Genomic DNA, 21,015 nt, shown 5'->3' on the forward strand with positions numbered 1-21,015 from the left:
ACAGGGTCATATCTACAATCTATTAGGAGTTCCTTGAGCGTGTTGGGAGTTACTAGTTTGGGTGTACGTTGATGGGCTAATTCTTGAAAGGAAAGTTTATTTGTTCTGGGTGACGTAGAATAAATGCTTGATGCACCTCCGGTAGCACCACCTGGGGTGCTGGATGTGAAAGGATTCGTTGAACGGGATATAGCAACCATAGGTGTGGATGCAGATGTAGAAACAGATGTGCTTGCCGGAACTTGTGTTGGAGTGTGCTGTTGCGGAGGTACAGACGAAGGAGGGTCTTGGCGTTGAACCCCCTCGGCAGACGGTCTATGTGGCGCAGCGTTAGCATACTCGGGAGCTGCGTCGTCTAACTAAGAGGAAAGAAAAACATCTTCTGCGGATCTGGGATGCCCTTTGGGATGTACTTTTATCGGAAACAATGGGGGTGGCAAGTCTTTTGGTATCTCCGGAGTAGCCTTAGGTAACCCTTCGGCCAGAAGAGGATACATACCATTCACAAGGGCATTTCTTTGTCTGTCCGTTTGTTCTGACTTTACTCGATTACCTTCTTCAATTAATACACTTTCTCGAACTTTATTTGAATTCTCCTTTCTTTTCTCTTCCTGTCTGAGCGCTTTTTCTGTACGTCTATATGATTCTTTACGCCATAATTCAATGGCATCTTTCTGTGACTGTCTAGCTTTCTTCTTCCACAATTCTTCTTCTACTTTCATAATGCAATCTGCATCCCAGGTCCCAGCTGCGGGCCACCTCTGACTTTCTGGTAATTCCTTGGTGTAGTCTACCCATAGATCAAGAAATAATATGGCGTCTAGGCCATGTTTATGATACATGAAGTACCCTGGAGTGTCCCTAGGAGGAATGGGAACAGCTTCTTCGAGTACCCCTTTTCTAGTTGTGATCTGTCTTAATTTCGAAAAGAGCGGCATATTGAGAACTGATCTGATACCTAAGTTTTGAACACGTTTAATACCATAAAACACAATAATGAACAGTCATTCACACCACAGTATACAGAACGTATTTAAAACACTTTAACATTTAACATTTAAATGAAATAGACAATGATGGCCATTTAGGGAACTAGTCACTAAGCGTAATACTCGATACTAACTAGGTAATTCTGAATTATATACTAGACATACTTGATATACTGCTAAACAGTACAGATACACTGCTGAAACAGTGCAGACCGGATTTGTGTACCCAAACCCGTCTTGACCGGCACAACCTATGTGCACGTCAGAACGCCTCCCCGATAATGGTACTCACCGGGTAGCTCGGAACGGAAGGCCTCGGAACTGAACTGAACTTGAACCGGACTGGACTCGACTCGGAACTTCGGAAACTTCGGAAACTGGTGGGCCTCTGTATACCTCGGATCTTGCTCTCTCAGCTAGGCTCTGGTCGGGATACTTCGCACTTCTCACCGCCTCGTCTGGGTGTTGATCGCAGCCTCAGTTACCCCCGCTCGGCAGGAGGGAGATACAGGAAATCCTGTGGGTACGCATTGTTGTCCGTCCAGCTGTGACAGGAGACCGGGCCTGCAACGCACCGCCGGCGCGTGAGATGAGAAAGTGTCCCTGTTCGGGCGCCATTTATGTGGTAAATAATTTAATTACCGGAACTTAATTTGATGCGGAAAATCTATAACAATAGCTCAGTAAAATAAGAGGCAGAATCCGTGGTATTAGAGGTTCGGAACGGGCTTTATTCCAAAATCAATTTAAATTGATGAGCTCCATATTCCATCACCACGACGGTTCAGGAAGTGAAGACCAACACTTTATTGATAAGTAATCACTTTTATACAATAGGCATTACAGTGAAGCAAATGCAGGAGGCGTAACAATTGATAGTAAAGATAAAACATACATGCGTAGCAAAAGTGGGCGTAACTGGGTGTAACTAAAGAACGTCATCAGGTATGATATCATAATAGGGTGGTTCCATGAAAGAATTTCGCAATGTCAGCAGAAATACTTGGCAGAAATGCGCGCGCAGCAGCATGACGTGTGATTGACGTGCAACTAGGGGGTGAAGGGGACTTGACATTTAGCTCTACATGTGGCGACAGAAGTCTGGAGGGTCAAGTCAACCTAATCCCAAATCATATCTAACATCCTATGTTTAAAGAACTGTGTTATCCAAAAGAGAGGTCTCTTAGAGTAGAATCTTATTCTATACTGACTATACTGACTATTAGTGCGTGTACAAGCGTCTAAGTGTCTACACAATATGCGGGGGCAGAAATCGTCCATAGTAACAGGGCTATGAATTACTTGCATAAAGACAGAAAAGCCGGGCCTTTTGCTCGGTAGCTGGCAGAATGTTTACTTAAACTACTAGACAGGAATGCATTGGGCAGGGAGCGGAGCAGATAATTTCGAAGGTGAAATACAGTTTTTGGCAGGCAACAGGCTGATGTCAGGCACCGTTAGCTGCGCAGAGAATGAGGACAAAGTTCATGGATACAGATGCGAGCTCAGACTGGAGCTTTCAGAGGCAGAAGGCAAGAAAAGCTTGATGGCAGAATCAGGGCCTACTTGCCTGGACTGTAAAATGGCATAAGTGAACCATATAAAGCCGGTGGCCTTTCATACTTAGGAATGGAATATCGGGCCCATTCATGGCGGATCTGAAAGAGGACATGTTGACGGTGGACGCACATGTATTTGCGTCTTCATAACTGGAACTGGAGGGAACATACATGTACTTGTGATTTATACATGAAACCGTTGGGGTCCAAGATAGGGGACATAACTGATCATAAAAATCCATATTTCCACAGAGCCACATATGTCGGAGGAAGGACAAAAGCGATGTAGCAGGTGCCTCCCCAACCTTTCGGGAGCCAGGTGTAGGCCTTAGTACCACAGATGAAGTACATATTCAGGGAGGCAACAAAGGAGGGTGGATCAACCGAGTCCAATGTTTGGGTGATGAGGCAGGAGCTGTGGCCCACCAGCTGCGTTCCCAGGCCTTCGAGGCACACAAATCCAGTGATGTTGATGACGGATAGGGCCACTGTTAGGGTGGCGGCCGTCCGTTTCCGGAGGTAAGAGAAAGTGGGTCTGGCTGGGTTGTTGAACACTTGCATTTCAACTCGTTCTTTGGCAGGGATGTCCATGTGAAAGGAAGTGTTTGATCTCAGAGGACAGAAGGGGGCAGAAGTTCTTCCAGTTTTCTTCAGCCAGAACCCATGGTAGAAGTGTGACATAGTTCTGCCGGAAGTGGCATTGTCCTTGTAGCTTTCCTGCAGGAGGATTAGCCAGGCGAGGCAGGAGCCATGGACAGAAAAAGGTGAAAGGATGAAAGGGATAGAGTGTCCAGTGGCATGCGGTAGCAATCCACAGATCCAGCAATTAGTGGCGTTGGCAGCAAGATTGTGTTGGTGGAGCAACTGCACAAAAGAGTTATTCCAGAACTCCTTACGCCTTTCTCGGAGTTGGGGTGAAAGTGAGATCAGATGGTGTTCTTTCATGGTGGTAGGTTGAACGGTGGTCAGCAATGTCTTATGAGCGGGTGTACTCTCCTCCATGATCCAGAAGGTGACCACGAGGAGAAGGCAAAAGAGAAGGGTAATGAAAAGTGCAATAGTCTTTGAGCTGTGCATTCTGTCAGTCTTTGGATTTTTGTAGTGGATCTTCGGACGTCCGGTTGCTTCCATCATCTTCATGTTGGGCGCTTCCATCACCTTCGAGAGACTCGGTAGCGGGCAGAACCACAGACTTTGTTTAGTTTCTCTCCTGGTGGCCTTTGAGGTGACTAGGCTACCGCTCTGAGATTTCCACTTAGCTTGTGGTCTGCTTAGCCGAAGTTCTCTCCTTTCGTCGCAAGTTATACCCTTCCTTGGATGGCACGGTGGGATCGGGATATTTCACTAACTCAAGTGTCTCTGTATCCGGGTAGCGGCTCAGGGATGGTCGATCTTTGTCCAGAAGTTCTTCCTGGGCGGTGATGTTGTCCGTGGTCGTCAGGGTCGGTGATACCTTCTTGCAGTGGTGTGCATGCAGCCAATTGCGTTTCCCCTCCACTCGAAGAGCTGTTCGGGTGGTGATCAGGACTTGCAGGGGGCCCGTCCACCGGGGCTCCAGACTCTTGGTGCGCTGGAAGTTACGCACTAAGACAAAGTCGCCGGGTTGGATGTCGTGTCCGGGGCCCCTGGAAACATCGGGAATGGCTTGCAGCACCTGCTGATGGATAACAGACAACGTTTTAGTTAGGTTATACAAATAGTCAGACATGAGGACGTCCGGGACGTCGTGGATGGATGTTGGCTTTGGTGCAGCCCAAAGGTTCATGAGCCGCCCGAAAACAACCTCGTAGGGGGTCAAGTGGTGTTTAGTGGGGGTGGAACGCATTGATAGCAATGCTAGCGGGAGAGCGTCTGGCCATCTCAGTCCTGTGGTGGCGACTATTTTTGCTATCTTAAGCTTTAATGTGGCATTGTGTCGCTCAACCAAGCCTGCAGATTGGGGATGGAAGACCGCATGGAATTTCTGTTTTACACCCAACCCCTTTAAGATGAGTTGGATAACTTTGGCTACGAAGTGGGGGCCGTTATCGCTCCACAAAATTCGACAAAGGCCGTATCGGGGGAAGAATTCCTTCAGTAGTACTTTTGCGGTAGTCATAGCGGTGTTGTCATGGGTTGGGTAGGCTTCCACCCACTTGCTGAAGGCACACACAACGACAAGTACGTACTTCAAACCTTGGCACCTTTCTAACTGGACATAGTCCATTTGTAGGACTTCAAAGGGGTGATTGGGGACCCCAAACCCTCCCCGGGGTACAGCAGTTCCTTTCCCAGGGTTGTGTTGGAGGCATACTAGGCATTGTTGGACCAGACGTTTGGCTGAGTCTGGGATTTTGTCGTTGTGCCAGACTTTGGAGATGAGTTCAATCATGGGGGCAGACCCTATGTGCGCGGGGGAGTGTGCCATGGTCAGCATGGGGATCAAGTATGAGTCTGGTAGCAACCATTTGTTCAAGTCTTTAGTTCGCCAGCAACCGTCATCGTCCTTCAATCCCACCCGGGCCCATTCAGTTAATTCGTGTGGTGTGCTGGCTAGTTGGATATCCCTAATCGTTTCCCTAGCGTCCTTCCATTTCTCAGTTTGTGACCTGGTCACGTGCATACGGGTCGTGGACCTATTCTCGGCTGTGGTTCGGGCAGTAATGTCAGCTAGTGCATTTCCCTGTCCTACAATGTCTGTCACCTTCTTGTGTGCCTGGCATTTGATCACAGCCAGCCGTGTGGGGAGGAGGACTGCTTCGGTCAGGGCAGAGACTAGATCTCCATGCAGGATGGGTGTGCCATGGGAAGTCAAGAGTCCCCTCTCTTTCCATAAGAGCCCAAAGTGGTGAACTACCCCGAAGGCATACTGACTGTCTGTGTAAATGTTTGCGGTTGTCCCTGCTGCCAGGATGCAGGCTCGTGTGAGAGCAATTAGTTCCGCCGCCTGTGCGGATCGCTGTGTGATGCGGGCTGTCTCAACAACTGTTCGGGCTGTGGTGACTGCATAGGCAGCTGAGGTGGTGCCATCGGGGAGCTTGATGCATGAGCCATCCACCCATAGTTCTCCATCAGGGTCCGGGAAGGCAGTATCCCGGAGGTCAACCCTACTCTTGGTCTGTTCGTCGGTGAGGGTCATGCAGTCATGTATAGGGGACGCATTGGGGTCAGCGTCAGGGAGAGGTAGTAGAGTAGCTGGATTCAGAGTGGTGCATCGTTTCAATGTTATGTGGGGTGCAAGCAGAGTCTGTTCGTAACCAGTCAGTCGTGCGCTAGTCAGGTGTTGAGTCTTGGTTTGGTTCAGGAGGGTGTCAACCGCATGGGGTACCAATACTGTGAGGGGGTTCGAGAGCACGATCCCCTCACTTTGCTGGATAGAGACAGCAGCGGCGGCTACTGCTCGAAGGCAGGCGGGCAAAGCTCTGGCTACAGGGTCAAGAGTGGCAGAGAAGTAGGCACAAGGGCGTTGTTTAGGGCCTATGGACTGGGTTAGGACAGACAACGCGCATCCCTCCCTTTCGTGGGTGTAGAGGGAGAAAGGTTTAGTGTAGTCTGGGGTTCCTAGGACTGGGGCCGAGCAGAGGGCGTCTCGTAATTCTTTGAAGGAGGATTGACATTCGGATGTCCAGGGGAGGGGGAAGGGGACATCTTTAGCCAGCAGGGAAAGCAGAGGTTTTACGATAAGACTGAAATTTGGCAACCATTGTCGACAAAAGGAGGTGAGGCCTACTAGGGACCGCACTTGCTTCTGAGTTTTGGGAACAGGGGTTTCTAGGATGGTCTGAATTCGGTCAGGGGTAAGTTTTCTCCCGTCTTTGGATAGTAGATGGCCTAGATATGTTACTTGGGGTTGGCAGAATTGCAATTTCTTCCTGGAGACCTTGTGACCGTTCTCCGCGAGGAAGTGGAGAAGGTGAATGGTGGCTGTGACGGCAAGTGGAGTGGTGTCGGCCGCCAAAAGAATGTCATCGACATACTGTATTAACACCACTCCATCAGGTAGTTGGACTGCATCTAGTTGTCTCTTGAGGGCTTGGCTACTGGGACTCTCAGTGTAGCCTTGGGGTGCCCTACAGAATCTGTACGAACGGGCTTTTAAAGTGAAGCCGAACAGGTAGCGGCTGTCTGGGTGGATGGGGATGGAAAAGAATGCGTTCTTGAGATCAATAACGGTAAAGGTGGTGGCAGTGGATGGAATCAGGGTGAGGATGGTGGTGATGTCTGAGACCACGGGGTACTGAGGTATGACTACTTTGTTAACTTCTCGCAAGTCAACAATGAAACAGTATGCTTTCTCATCTCCCTCGCCTTGCTTCTTTACAATGGGTAGGATAGGGCTGTTACAAACATTACTGACTACTTCTTCTACCACTCCTGCATCGACTAGGGACTCGATGATTTCCACCAATGCCTTCTCGCCTTCGGGCGATATCCGATACTGTGGAAGCTTTGGGAGCACTGCGTCCGGTCGGACAGTTATGTGTACCGGGTCGATCACCATGCGCCCTACATCTGAGTCAGTTCTAGCCCATAGATGTGAAGGTAATGTGTCGAGTAGGGACGTGTCAGCATCGGTTATAGAGAGCATACGCCGTGTGTGACAGGGTCTGGACAGATCTGGGTTATCGTGCAGGATGACTCGAACTCCGTCTGGGGAGCATCTGATGGTAGCTCGAAAATGCTTTAGCAAATCAAGTCCCATAATAGCATCGGGGGTGTTGGAGGAGAGCAGAAAGGTCGTGTCAGTGGTGTTATCTTCTAAGTCAAAGGAGATTGGTGCTGATAAGGGGTTAGTGGAGGGCGTTCCATCGAAGCCTATTGAGGTTACGTGTGAGCCAGACAAGGGTGCCCTAGGAATCAGTCGTTTAGATAACGCACCACGTGTCGCCCCAGTATCTACCAGGAATGGAGATTTTGTGCCCAAGACCTTAGCAGTGACGTAAGGACCTTGCTGGTCAACACGGAGTTCGACTGGATCCCTCCCTTGCCCCTGGCGGTCCTATGCGAAGTCATGGGTGCTTTCATAGTCGGACTGTTGACACTGGTTTTGTCGGGGGCGATCAAAGGTGTTTGGTCTGCCTGGCCTGTCGTTGATGGCGTCGTTCGTGTATCCCCGTCCCTGTCCTCTATTTCTGGGGTCAGGTGCTGTGTCTCTGGGGTCCCTATTTTTGTTCAATTCCAGAAGGACCGGGCACTGGGATTTCCAGTGTCCAAATCCTCTACAGAACGCACATTGGTTCCCATTTAAGTCTCTCCGTCCGTTGTAAGGGGCAGGTGTATGGTCTCTAGGAGGTAGCTTTCTAGGGGCGATTGGTTGGTAATTCCCTTTGGGGGTTCCCTTCCTATGGTCACCCCTTGCAACTGTGCTATCATTACCCTCTCCTTCAGTTCCTTTTTCTTCCTCTCTGACGCCCTGTCGTTCTCGTTCTTTTGGTTTTCGTAGTATTGGGCCATCTGGAGGATTGCTGCGGGCTTTGAGGCTGCCCAACTACTCTCGCTGGTCTGTAGCTTCTGGGAGACTTCTTGTGACAGACCTTTCACATAGTTTTGGACAAAGAGGTGATGTCCGGTTGCAGTGGTCATGTCTTGGCCACTGTAATCGGAAAACACAGTCTCGAACCGAGAGAAGTATTCAGACACATCCTCCTGGGGTTTCTGGCGGCAAGCCGTCACTATCGACCAGTCTACCTTTCTTTCTGGGATTAGAGTCTTCAGCTTCTGTACAATCTTGTCTGGGAGCTCTAATATGGCTTTCGGGGGTTTCTGTCCTGGTTCTCGCTGTTTATCTATGGTATCGAGTTGTACCCAGGTATATCCGAACGGCTCAGCGTGGTCAACTTTTCGGATTTGTTTTCACACATCAGCCGGCAGACATAATCCGAAGAACAAGTCGATATCTGCTAAAGTCATTATTGTTGAGCCTAAGGCCGTACCTAGTTCGGTGTAGAAGGCAGTCGGGTTCTTTCTTAAGTCGGGTAGAGTTTTTCTAAAGGTCAAAATATCTTGTCGGTCCCATGGCTGGTAGACCCAATTATATACAACCCTCCCCTTCGCATCTTGGTGGTTGATGTCGTCATGTGTTCCCTGACCTCGTGGGGGGACCCAGTAGGGGGCAGCCTCTTTGATGGGCATCATGGTATCAGCCCTTCCTTCCTGTGGCTTTGTCGTTATGGGGGTTTCTGCTTTGGTTGTCTGTCCGTGTTCCTTAAGGTATCGATAGACCTCGAGTGTACGAGTGAAGAGGTTCGTCACATCGCCCTCTCCTTCTTCCCCAATGTCTACCTTCCTATATAGGGCCGCTAAGCCTTCGGGACCTTTATCGTGGTACCTATCCTCATATGCATTCAGGGCGTGATAACAAAGTCGTACGACAAAGTGTCGTCTGCGGCTGTCTGCATACGAGTTATATACGTCTGTTATATACTCCTCACTTTTCTTACGCTCCACTAGTGTCTTTACTATCTTGTCGATTCCTGCTCGTTCGTCCTTTGTTAGTCGATTCATTCTGGTGGAATCTTTCTTTCTTATCTCAGGGTCATCCAATGTCATTGCCGACGTTGTGTTCAGTACAAGAGGCTCGGCCGGCGCGGAGGCCGTGAGGGCCGAGGCCCCTGTACTGCTTTCGCTCGTGTTTGGGGGTTGTGGGTGTTGCACTACCGATTGGGAGGGTGCGTATGGAGGGGGCATGTAAATGATTGGGGGACCTAATAATAATTCGTCATTCGTTCGTTGCTTAGAGGACAACTCAGGGTAGAGCATAGAGGGGGTCCTAACAGCGTACTGGCCTGAGGTTTCGGGCTCCTGTCTTAGTTTAGTTTCCCTTCTCTCCTTTATTTCTTCTTCTAACTTTCTAGCGGCAAGGTGAGCTGCCCTTCGTAATTCCTTTTCTGCTTTTACTTCTTCCCTCTTTTTCCGTTGTGTTGCTTCTTTGCGCCACATGCCGATACTGTCAAGCATAGTAGGCGTCGTTTTATTGTTACGCAGAGCCATTTCTAGCACTTCTATCTTATGGTCGTCGAAGGATCCCATCAGTGGCCACTGACTCTCGGGGTCCTTCCTTGTGTATTTATGCCATAGCTTGCTATAAGCTACGGCGACTAGTCCATATTTGGTGAACATGTCCTTATTAGGGGTGCCTTCCAGTGGAGCCGGATGGTCCACCTCTAATAAGCGGTCCGGGCAGAACCAACTACCAATCAGTAGGGAGAAGATAGGCATGACGGGTTTCAACGGGGACAAAAGTCAGCACTACCTATCTTTTCACTGCTTGCAAAGACTAGACAGAATATCTCTATTCCGCGTTATTTGTAAGCAGAGAATACCTCCAAAGAACCAATACCGAACAACTAGTGTTCGGACAATCAATCAATCAATCAATGGGGAGATAAAGATAGGCACGACGGGTTACAACGGGGACAAAAGTCTGCGTTACCTACCCTTCACTATTTGCAAAGACTAGACAGAATATTCCTATTCTACGTTATTTGCAAACAGAGAATATCTCAAAGAGCACTATTCTTCAAAACAATCAATGTTCGGACAATCAATCAGTGGGGAGATAAAGATAGGCACGACGGGTTACAACGGGGACAAAAGTCTGCGTTACCTACCCTTCACTATCTGCAAAGGGAGAGAGAGAGTATTTCTACTCCTCCCCGTTTGTAGACAGCGAATATCTCAAAGAGAACAATCAATGAGCAATACTAGTATTTCAGACAATCAATCAATTATTTCGCAATTTGTCGTGTTTCACGACCTTACCCGGACCGCGTGGACAGTTTCTCGTCTTCCGCCTCCAGCGCCCGATCGTCCTCTACCCTCCGTATTTGCCGCGGCACTCCTGATGGTTCCCAGTCAGGACCGTAGATCACTCGAGAGAGGTCTGCTCGGAACCAGTGAAGTTCGGATGATCGGCTGCCAGACGAGGGTCTATCGGGCAGGAGCTCTCCCGATCGTTGCAGTCGTTCACTCTGTCGTCAGGACCTCTCCCACTGGATCCACGTGTCGCTGATGGGCCCCACGCTTGGGACGCCAATTGTTAAATGGTAGCGGCAGTTTCAGTCGATAACCTTTCAAGTATTGCCCGGCGGTAATCGCCTCTCATACCACTCGATAATTTACCAATGAAAGAGGCAGGCGCCGGAGACTGGAAGGCAGGAAACAAAGTTTTATTCCGTCGGAGCAGAACACATCAGATCAGACAGCAAGGTATCGTCACGAGGTGCTCTAACTGCATCTCTGAGGCCTGGCCTCTTATACACACGTTTATGACTTTATTGCAGGTTTATCATACATGGCACATTCTTGAGATTGCTTTGGAACACGAAAGAACATCCCCGGAATCCCCACTTCGAGCTCGTTCCCACACATATCTACAGTGGAAGTCCCCACCCCATCTACAGTAGGAGATGGCTATCACACAGCTGGACATTCCGCCAATTCCCGGGGGTGTGTGCAACCGGCCGGGTCTCAGGGGGTAGGGGCTTTGATCCACTGTAATCCCTTTGATGTGGGGTGTTTCCCTTACAGTAGGGGCAATAAACTGCATCCGCAGGGCTAGGTGTTGGCCTGGGATCGGTTCGGACAATGGGGCGCGGAGGAAGGGGGTTATCAAAGAGATGCATGACCATGTATGGGATGTCGGTCAGGCGTGGGATGTGGTTCCATGGCAGGGTCGCGTAGAAGGAGAGGGTTTATGGCCTATGCATGAGAGAGCGGGGGTAGCCGGCGCGTGGGGGATGCTTGCAGCATTAGGGGAGCGCGCTGGCGATCGACAATGAGCGGGGGAGAGAGTGGGGTGCCTAAAATGGCGGCCGTGCGTTCGCTGTGCGTGGCGCTGGGGAGAGGCAAGATGGCGCAGATAATGTTTAGTTACAAGCTAAATTTCCACAGAGTGACTCCTCTGCTTGGCAGGCACCAAAACTTTGAATCAACGGTCGCAAACTTTCCCACTCCCGCCGGAGTCTGAAGTCCCTGCAGCCCCAGAAGTGGATTTCCTGACTTCTCCAAAGCCATCGTGAGTCCCCAGCGACGCTGAGGCAAGTGGACCCCACAAGTGACGAGGAACTGCAATACCCTGGTACCTTGCACTATTTTCGAGTGCAATCCCTTCACGACGTTCTACGAACTTGTGCAATGGGCCACGTGTGGTCCAAACCTCTAGCAGGGTTTCCACCGAAGATCAGAGGCCTACCTCGTCCCGAGTGACCATGGGCTCCTGGTAAGTGAATCCTCCCGAGGCCTCTTCGCGATCCCTTGCCGGCTGGCTTGTAGGTCCCCAGAAAACTTTTCTTCAAATCCAAAGGGCTCCCCTGGTTGCTCCAGGGCTGCCCTGACTTACCCTCGTTGGGTGAGTCCCTCAGACCTTGCTGGTCTGCACCGCTGACTTTTTCCACCTTCCACGAGACTTGCTGTTACCAAGGCTTGTTGGCTCCAATCTGGTCATCGACACCGCAGTAAGCTACAGACTTCGTGGGACACGCCGAATAAAGCTCCTGGTTGCCGTCGACGCCTCCTGGACCTCGTGGCTGAAGAGTCAAGACACCCTTGATCACCTGAAATCACCCGACGACTGTGGGCATCCAGCTTCCTTGCCCCGGGTCACTGCCCAGTGACTTTGAACACTGTCTCCTCTGCTTTCAGGTCTTCTTTCTCCTGAATCCAGCCTTGGTTTCCAACGGACACTTCTCCTGTCTTCACAAGCAGCAAGTCTTCTTTGGCTCCCATTGAAAACGATGCCGCGACCCGACACCAAAAGACACCTATGCACCCGGCTTCTCTGGGTGAGGTAACTCCAACACTACGGTGCTCCTGTGTGTGTTGGCTCTAGAACTACTTACTCTGTAAGTGACTTGCATGTAGACTCTCTCGAAGTATCCTAAAAGGTTAAAATTCCAACCGCGACTTGCTCCATTGGAGTCTTTTGGGATCCGCAGCTGTGTTCTCACACTGCATGCGTCTCCCGTGGGTCCTTTACTTACCTGCCTTGGGTGGATTAGGGAGGCCCCAGCGCTTCTGAAGGCCCTAGGCATTGTCCCTTCTCAAGTCGATATTCCTAAACCTCTTTTTTAGTATATGGTCTGGCACGCCCCTAGGGCCCCAGCCATATGTCTGCTAAATTTGTTGTGAAATGTTGATTTGTGCATATGTCCTTGACTTCTAATCTCATAAAGAGATTAGCAGAGAGTTGTTAGTAATAAATACATATATATTTTATATATATACCTGTGTGGTGTCCTTTCATTTAGTAATTCAAGAGATTATAAGGTAAACAAGCTGCTTTACATTCCTCTAAAGACTTAGCCTGAAGGCTGCTCTCCACAGCTACCACTAGGATAGCTTTCTGTAAAAGGTTGTCTTAAACCTATCTACCATAAGAGTCGAATTGTACTGGTGCAAGGTGGCCACTTTAACTAGTGACCAGCATATACCAGGCCAACTTTTCACATTGGTGGGCAGCGTGTGGAATTCCAGCTTGCCATTGTTTTACCAGAAAATCTCTATTTGAATTACTAACTGAAAACCACTATAGGTACTCAAGGTACATATAAAGTCAAGCTTAGTATCAACAAGTTCTACTGAACTTAGAGCTGTGTGTCATGGGATAGCACACTCTTTCTACAGCTCAAGCTAGGATCAGTAGGCCACAAACTAGTGTAGGTAGTACAACACTGCACAACACTAGAATGTCCTTAAAGGGTGGAGCCAGTGGGTCCACTCAGCCTCAGTATAAGGACATTACTTTCTTTTACTTGAAAGCCATGTGTGCTGCAAGGCACCTGAAGCTAGGACAGAGTCCCTCCACACTACACCTCATAGATCTGCTGACAGCAGATGATCTTAGATTAGCTCTAGGAGCTAATAGGTCTGAATCAGGGGGTGGGTCAATTACAGTCTCTGGGTCAGATGATGAAAATCAAGATGACCTGGACTCTGTGGTTGAATGGCCAGATCCACAAGGATCTGAAAAGGACAGAGGAATGCTCCCTAAGAGAACTGACAGAGTGGAGGAGAGGCCTAGGTCCCCTTCTAGGGAGTCTGACCACTCCTATCACTCTGGCAGAGAATCTGTCCAGTAGAGGAACTCATACTTTAGTAGAAGAGAGACCTCCTCTGAAAGAATGTACAAACTGCTGTAGTATGAGGAAGCAAGATTTGCCCTCAAAACAAAGCAGTTGGCATTAGATAAAGAAGCCTTTGAGCTCCAGAGAGCTTCTAGAAGAGAGGGTTTGGAAACCCCTGGTGGCAGCAACAGTGTCCCTAGAGTCAGAGAATACATTCCAGACCATAGGAACCTGTCCAAGGTTGTTGCTCCCTACCAGAGTGGAGATGATATCCATAAATGGATAACTGCTATGGAAAGGGCCTGTAGAGTACAACAGTTCCCCTAAAAGCAGTGGGCAGCAATCTTGTGGCTCTCCTTTTTAGATAAAGGTAGAGACAACCTCCTCACTGTTAGAGAAGAGGATGCTGATGATTATGAAGTCCTGAAGAGTGCACTGATAGATGGGTTTGGCTTTACCACTGAGCAGTACAGGTTGAAGTTCAGAGACACCCAGAAATCACAGACTCAGGACTGGACTGACTTTGTAGATTGTGTAACCAAGGCTCTAGAGGGTTGGCTGGTTGGTAGTGGAGTTACTGATTTTAAGGTATTGTATAATCTTATGATGAGAGAACAGATCCTTAACAATTGCCGAAACCAGTTGTTGCATCAGTACCTGGTGGACTCTGATCTGACCTCTCCCCAAGAATTGGGAAAGAAGGCAGACAAATTGGTCAGAACCAGGGTGAGGCAGAAAACCCAGAACCAAGGGGGTGACACCAAGAAGCAAGATCCCAAAGGCTCTGAGAAAGGTGGGGAAAAGTCAAAAGACCAGAAGTCTTCACAAGGGCCCCAAAAATCTGCATCTGGTGGGGATTCACAGTCTAACAAGGGAAAAGGTCAAAAGAAGCCCTGTTGCAAATTCTGTAAACAGAAAGGGCACTGGACTTCTGACTGTAACAAGCCCAAAGACCAAACCACCACCACTCCTGCCCCTAAGGCATCTGTTCCCCCTAGTTCAGCAACTGGTGGAGGTGGTACTCAGAATAAGGGTGTAGTAGGGTTGACCCTGGGTTCTGAAGTGGACTCTGGCCTAGTCAGAGTACCCACTCAGGCATTGCTGATTTGTGATGGAGACATTGATATGTCCTTCCTAGTGAGCCCCAGTAATCTGAGCAAATACAAACAGCAGCCTGTAATAAATGGCAAACAGGCTTTGGCATTTAGGGACACAGGTGCTAGTGTCTCCATGGTGGCAGAGGATCTTGTGGACCCAGGACAGATCATCCTGGGCGAAATGTATCAGGTTACCAATGCAAGCAATGTCAGGACCAACCATAGTCTGGCAGTTGTGAATTTCTCCTGGGGAGGGGTAACTGGCCTCAAGAAGGTAGTAGTCAGTGCAGACCTCCAGGTCGAATGTCTATTGGGCAATGATCTAGAGACTTCAGCCTGGTCTGAAGTAGAGTTATGGACTCATGCTGAGATGTTGGGCAAACCTGCAGAGGTATTTGCTGTGACCAGGTCACAGACCAAAATGCATCAAACTGAGCCAGCTCTGGATGTTACCCAAGAAGAGGAGCAGTAGGGTTAAGGCAGCGCCTTCCCCTCTGTCTCAGATCACAGATTCACCTCTTGAGGGAGGAGAAGCAGATCCTGAAGAAGGAACTGCCCCAGAGGGACTTGAGCCTAATCAGGGTGAGTTCTTGGGGGCAGGGGGACCTTCTAGGGAAGATCTGAGTAAGGAGCAACAGTGCTGCCTCTCTCTTGAACCCCTCAGACAGCAGGCTGCTGCTGAGGCTGCTGGGAGTGCTAGTGGGTCCCATGAAGTTTTTTGGGTTGAGGGACTCCTATATTCTGAGGCTAGAGATCCAACCCCTGGAGCAACTAAGAGGTTGGTAATACCTCAGAAGTTTAGGGGGTTCTCTTGACCCAAGCACATGACATCCCTTTAGCAGGACACTTGGGCCAAAACTAGACCTGGGATAGGCTTGTTCCACATTTTCATTGGCCACATATATCAGAGGACACCAAGGAGGGTTGTCGCTCCTGTGTCACTTGCCAAGCCAGTGGCAAGTCAAGTGGCACAACAAAGGCCCCCGATACCACTACCTGTGGTGAGGGTACCCTTTGAAAGGGTAGGGATTGACATTGTTGGTTCCCTTGACCCTCCAACAGCATCTGGGCACAGATTTATCCTGGTGGTTGTGGATCATGCCACCAGGTACCCAGAGGCAATTCCCCTGAGGACCACCACAGCCCCTGTGGTGGCAAGAGCCCTCATTGGAGTTTTCTCCAGAGTGGGTTTCCCAAAGGAGGTCTTATCTGACAGAGGTACCAACTTCATGTCAGGATATCTAAAAGCAATGTGGAAGGAGTGTGGTGTAACTTATAAATTCACTACTCCCTATCACCCACAATGCAATGGGTTAGTTGAACGTTTCAACAAAACCCTAAAGGGAATGATTAAAGGCCTCCCAGAAAAGCTTAGGCGAAAATGGGACCTTTTACTTCCCTGCCTTCTGTTTGCATACAGAGAGGTTCCACAGAAAGGGGTTGGCTACAGCCCATTTGAACTTCTGTTTGGGCATCCTGTAAGAGGTCCATTATGTTTGGTGAAGGAGGGCTGGGAGTTACCTCTCAAACCTCCCAAACAGGATGTGATGGACTATGTACTTGGTCTCCGCTCCAGGATGGCCGAATACATGAAGAAGGCAACTAAAAACCTGGAGGCCAGCCAAGAACTACAAAAAACTTGGTATGACCAAACGGCTGTGCTGACTGTGTACCAGCCAGGACAGAAAGTGTGGGTGTTGGAGCCTGTGGCCCCAGCAGCCCTCCAAGACAAATGGAGTGGCCCCCATACAATTGTTGAGCAAAAGGGAGAAGTCACCTACCTGGTGAATCTTGGAGCTCCCAGGAGCCCCCTTAGGTTGCTCCATGTCAACAGATTGAAACCATATGTTGACAGGGCTGACATGGGCTTGCTCATGGCAACTGATGAGGAACAGGAGGAGGAGAGTGAACCTCTCCCTGACCTGCTTTCACAGAACCCTGATGATGGTCAGTAGATGGTGTTGCTTGGGCAAGCAGCCTCACTGACCATCAGCAAACTGAATGCAGACAAGTTCTGCAACAGTACAGACATATGTTTAGCCTGACCCCATGTTAGACTACCTGGTGCACCCATGAGGTGGACACTGGGGTCAGTCTGCCTGTTAAGAATAAAATCTACAGGCAACCTGACCATGTCAGGGACTGTATCAGGACTGAAGTCCAGAAAATGTTGGAGTTAGGCGTGATTGAGCCTTCAGATAGCCCTTGGGCTAGTACAGTAGTCCTTGTGCCCAAACCTCATACCCAGGGTGGTAAGAAATAAATGAGGTTTTGTGTAGACTACAGAGGCCTCAATGCAGTCACCAGGACTGATGCCTACCCAATTCCCAGGGCAGATGAACTGATTGATACTTTGACCTAACAGGTGGCTACTGGCAGATCAGGTTAGCTGAGGATGCCAAGGCCAAAACAACATTTTCGACCCCTAGTGGGCAATACCACTTTGTGGTGATGCCCTTTGGTTTGAAGAATGCACCTGCCACTTTTCAGAGTTTGGTGAACAAAGTTCTGGCAGGGATGGAAACTTATTGCTCAGCTTATCTAGATGATATTGCTGTCTTTAGTTTCTCCTGGCAGGATCACCTGGTCCACCTCAGAAATGTTTTGGAGGCCCTGCAAAAAGCAGGCCTCACTATCAAGGCCACTAAGTGCCAGATAGGGCAGAGTCAGGCTGTGTACCTGGGCCACCTTGTAGGTGGAGGCCAGGTTCAGCCTTTACAGAGCAAAATCCAAACCATCAGGGAATGGGTCGCTCCAACCACCCAGACACAGGTGAGAGCCTTTTTAGGCCTGACTGGGTACTATAGGAGGTTTGTTAAGGGATATGGATCTATATTGACCCCCTTAAATGATCTTACCTCAAAGAAAATGCCAAAAAAGGTTCAGTGGACAGCTAGCTGTAAGAAGGCATTTGAAGACCTAAAGCAGGCCATGTGCACTGCCCCCATCTTACAGAGTCCAGACTACACCAAAAAGTTCATTGTCCAAACAGATGCTTCTGAGCTGAGTGTGGGAGCTGTACTGTCTCAACTGAATGATGAATGTCAAGACCAGCCAGTAGCTGTTATAAGCAGAAGGCTGACCCCTAGAGAGAAACGTTGGTCAGCTATAGAGAGGGAGGCCTTTGCTGTGGTGTGGGCCCTGAAGAAGCTGAGGCCATACTTGTTAGGCAGTCACTTCATAGTTCAGACTGACCACAAGCCCCTCCTGTGGCTCAAACAGATGAAAGGTGAAAACCCAAAACTTTTAAGGTGGTCCATTTTCCTACAGGGGATGGACTATACAGTGGAACATAGACCTTGGACCCAACATGCCAATGCAGATGGACTCTCAAGGTATTTCCACTTAGAACACAAAGACTCAACTGGTCAAGGTTAGTTTAGTGTCCCTGCGTTTAGGGGGGTGGGGTTGTGTAGGAGAGTAGGATTTGTACTTATGTTGACCCCACTTTATTTCTGATGTTAACACTGGTTTCTAGCTATAGTTTGTCTGGGACCCTGATAATAAGGGCCCCAGCCTCTCTGTTCTCTCTAAACAACTTGGAGTGCATATTAGATGCACTAGTGATTGGATACTGTGGTGCCTTATGAGCCCCTAGTATATGGTACCTTAGGTACCAAGGGCATAGGTACTTCACAGGCCTACCAGGGGCTGAAGCATGTATTATGCCACCCCTGGGAAGCAGACTAAATCTGACACCATAGGTCTGCTACTGCAGCCTGGGTGAGGTAGTGTTAGCACTCCTCGCTGAGATATAGGTTCCCTATATCTCTCCTTACACACACATATAAACCTATCAGTCACCCCTAAGGCAGGCCCTATCAATCCTGAGGGCAGGGTGCTTGGTTTCCATGTGAGGGGGTGCCTCTGCCTGAGCAAGGCCCCTCTGCAGCTCTCAGAGTCCATTCTCTGTGGCTGTTTGTGGATGCGGTTAAACCATATACTCTTAAGTGCATTATAACCACGCTTTGGAATCATACCCCCACACCAGTAACTGGTGTGGGAGTATGATCCCAGCCTTCTAGAAGGATAGACATGTACCCACTGTGGAAACACAGTAGAATCCTGAAGAGCCCTGGCATCACAAAATGGATGCCACCAGTCACAGACACTGGGCTGCCCTCCTGCTGGTGACCGAAACTTGTAGTGGAGGAGGCCCAACAATAGGCATCCAGTCACAGGGAGGTGTAACCACCTCCCAGACAGGATTTAGTGTATTGGGGCTGGGTGGGTGTACTCCTAGAGTGCTTTGAAGTCCTGCACTGGGGGAGCAATAGGCTCCTCTGTGCATATGCCAGCTCAAACCGGTTCAGGGGCTACCTGCCCCTGCTCTGGCGCCAAACTGGACAAAGGGAAGTGGGTGTAGCCACCCACTCCCCTGACCCTCCCATAGGAGGGGTCATAGAGCTAGTCCCTCTCTTCCTTGTAGTATAAGTTAGGGAATCCTTGCCATTACAAACTAGATATCCCTGGACGATGCTCTGAAGAAGAATCCTGGACCTTCGACGTTCCACTACCTCTGGAAGACTGAAGAATCTCCCTTGGAGTCAAGGAGTGACTCCCCTGCTTGGCAGGCACCAAAACTTTGAATCAATGGTCGCAAACTTTCCCGCTCCCGCTGAAGTCCAAAGTCCTTGCAGCCCTGGAAGTGGATTTCCTGACTTCTCCAAGGCCATCATGAGTCCCCAGCGACGCTGAGGCAAGTGGACCTCACGAGTGACGAGGATCAGCAATACCTGGGCACCGTGCACTATTTTCGAGTGCAATCCCTTCACGACGTTCTACGAACTTGTGCATTGGACCACGTGTGGTCCAAGCCTCCAGCAGGATTTCCACCGAAGATCAGAGGCCTTCCTCGTCCCGAGTGACCGTGGGCTCCTGGTGAGTGAATCCTCCAGAGGCGTCTTCGCGATCCCTTGCCGGTTGGCTTTTGGCTCCCCAGAAGACTTTTTAACAAATCCAAAGGGCTCCCTTGGTTGTTCCAGGCCTGCCCTGACGTACCCTCGCTGGGTGAGTCCCTCAGACCTTGCTGGTCTGCAACACTGACTTTTTCCACCTTCCACAAGACTTGCTGTTACCAAGGCTTGTTGGCTCCAATCTGGTCACCGACACCGCAGTAAGCGGGACACATCGAATCCAGCTCCTGGTCGTCGTCGACGCCTCCTGGACCTTGTGGCTGAAGAGTCAAGACACCCGTGATTACCTGAAATCACCCGACGACTGTGGGCATCCAGCTTCCTTGTCCCGGGTCACTGCCCAATGACTTTGAACACTGTCTTCTCTGCTTTCAGGTCTTCTTTCTTCTGAATCCAGACTTGGATTCCACTGGACACTTCTCCTGTCTTCACAAGCAGCAAGTCTTCTTTGGCTCCCATTGAAAACGACGCCGCGACCCGACACCAAAATACACCTATGCACCCGGCTTCCCTGGGTAAGGTAACTCCAGCACTATGGTGCTCCTGTGTGTGTTGGCTCTAGAACTACTTACCCTGTAAGTGACTTGCTTGTAGACTCTCCCGAAGTATCCTAAAACTTTAAAATTCCAAAGGCAACTTGCTCCATTGAAGTCGATTGGGATCCGGTATTACTGCTAATGAAAGGATACCATGAGTTCTGGTATATATGGCAGCGAAAACTATACCCTAGGTGGTACAATGCTCTATCTGGGGAGCTATCCCCATTGGCAAGCAGATTGTTAGCATTCTGTGTTGTTCTTGAGGGCTTGTGTGTGGAAATACTGCCTCTAGCTGGTTTATTTTTTTAGCTATCTAGAATGGCATTTGCTCACGTTTAGTGGCCATTCTACCAATAACTGCGTATAGTGTTTGTGGTGTAATTTTAGTAGTAGATCCCTGAATTTGACTTGTTTGTGCAGCCCTTGTTGGCTGAAGTGTGAGTATTCTCATCACAAAGAGTTTTATTATTTCTTTGTGAAGCTACTGGCATTGTGTCAATGTCTGGATGTGGTGTGGAAGCCACAAGGACGGGCCAAGTGGCTCCATCTCTTCCGAGTGTCCCTAGTCTTACCTTGTCTTTTGTGTGGGGGAGGGTGCCTTTAAACCAGTTTATATTGCTCCTGGTAGGTGAGCGGAACTTCAGTGTCTTCATACGTACAGTTTTCATTTGGTGTTTCATTTTCAGTGTAAGAATGAAATGTATTTGATTGTGCATCTGCTTGTGGGAACTTAATCCATAAATAGAATAAATACCTCTGTTCTAGATGACTTGTGAGCCTCAATCACGAAGGTTACTGTCTAACCCCTAGCTGTGACTCCATATTTTGTTAACTTTTGAGTAAGGGCATTTCTAACATTTTCTGAAATGTTGA

This window comes from Triturus cristatus, chromosome 6 (genome assembly GCF_964204655.1).
Source record: "Triturus cristatus chromosome 6, aTriCri1.1, whole genome shotgun sequence".
Classification (NCBI taxonomy): Eukaryota; Metazoa; Chordata; class Amphibia; order Caudata; family Salamandridae; genus Triturus; species Triturus cristatus.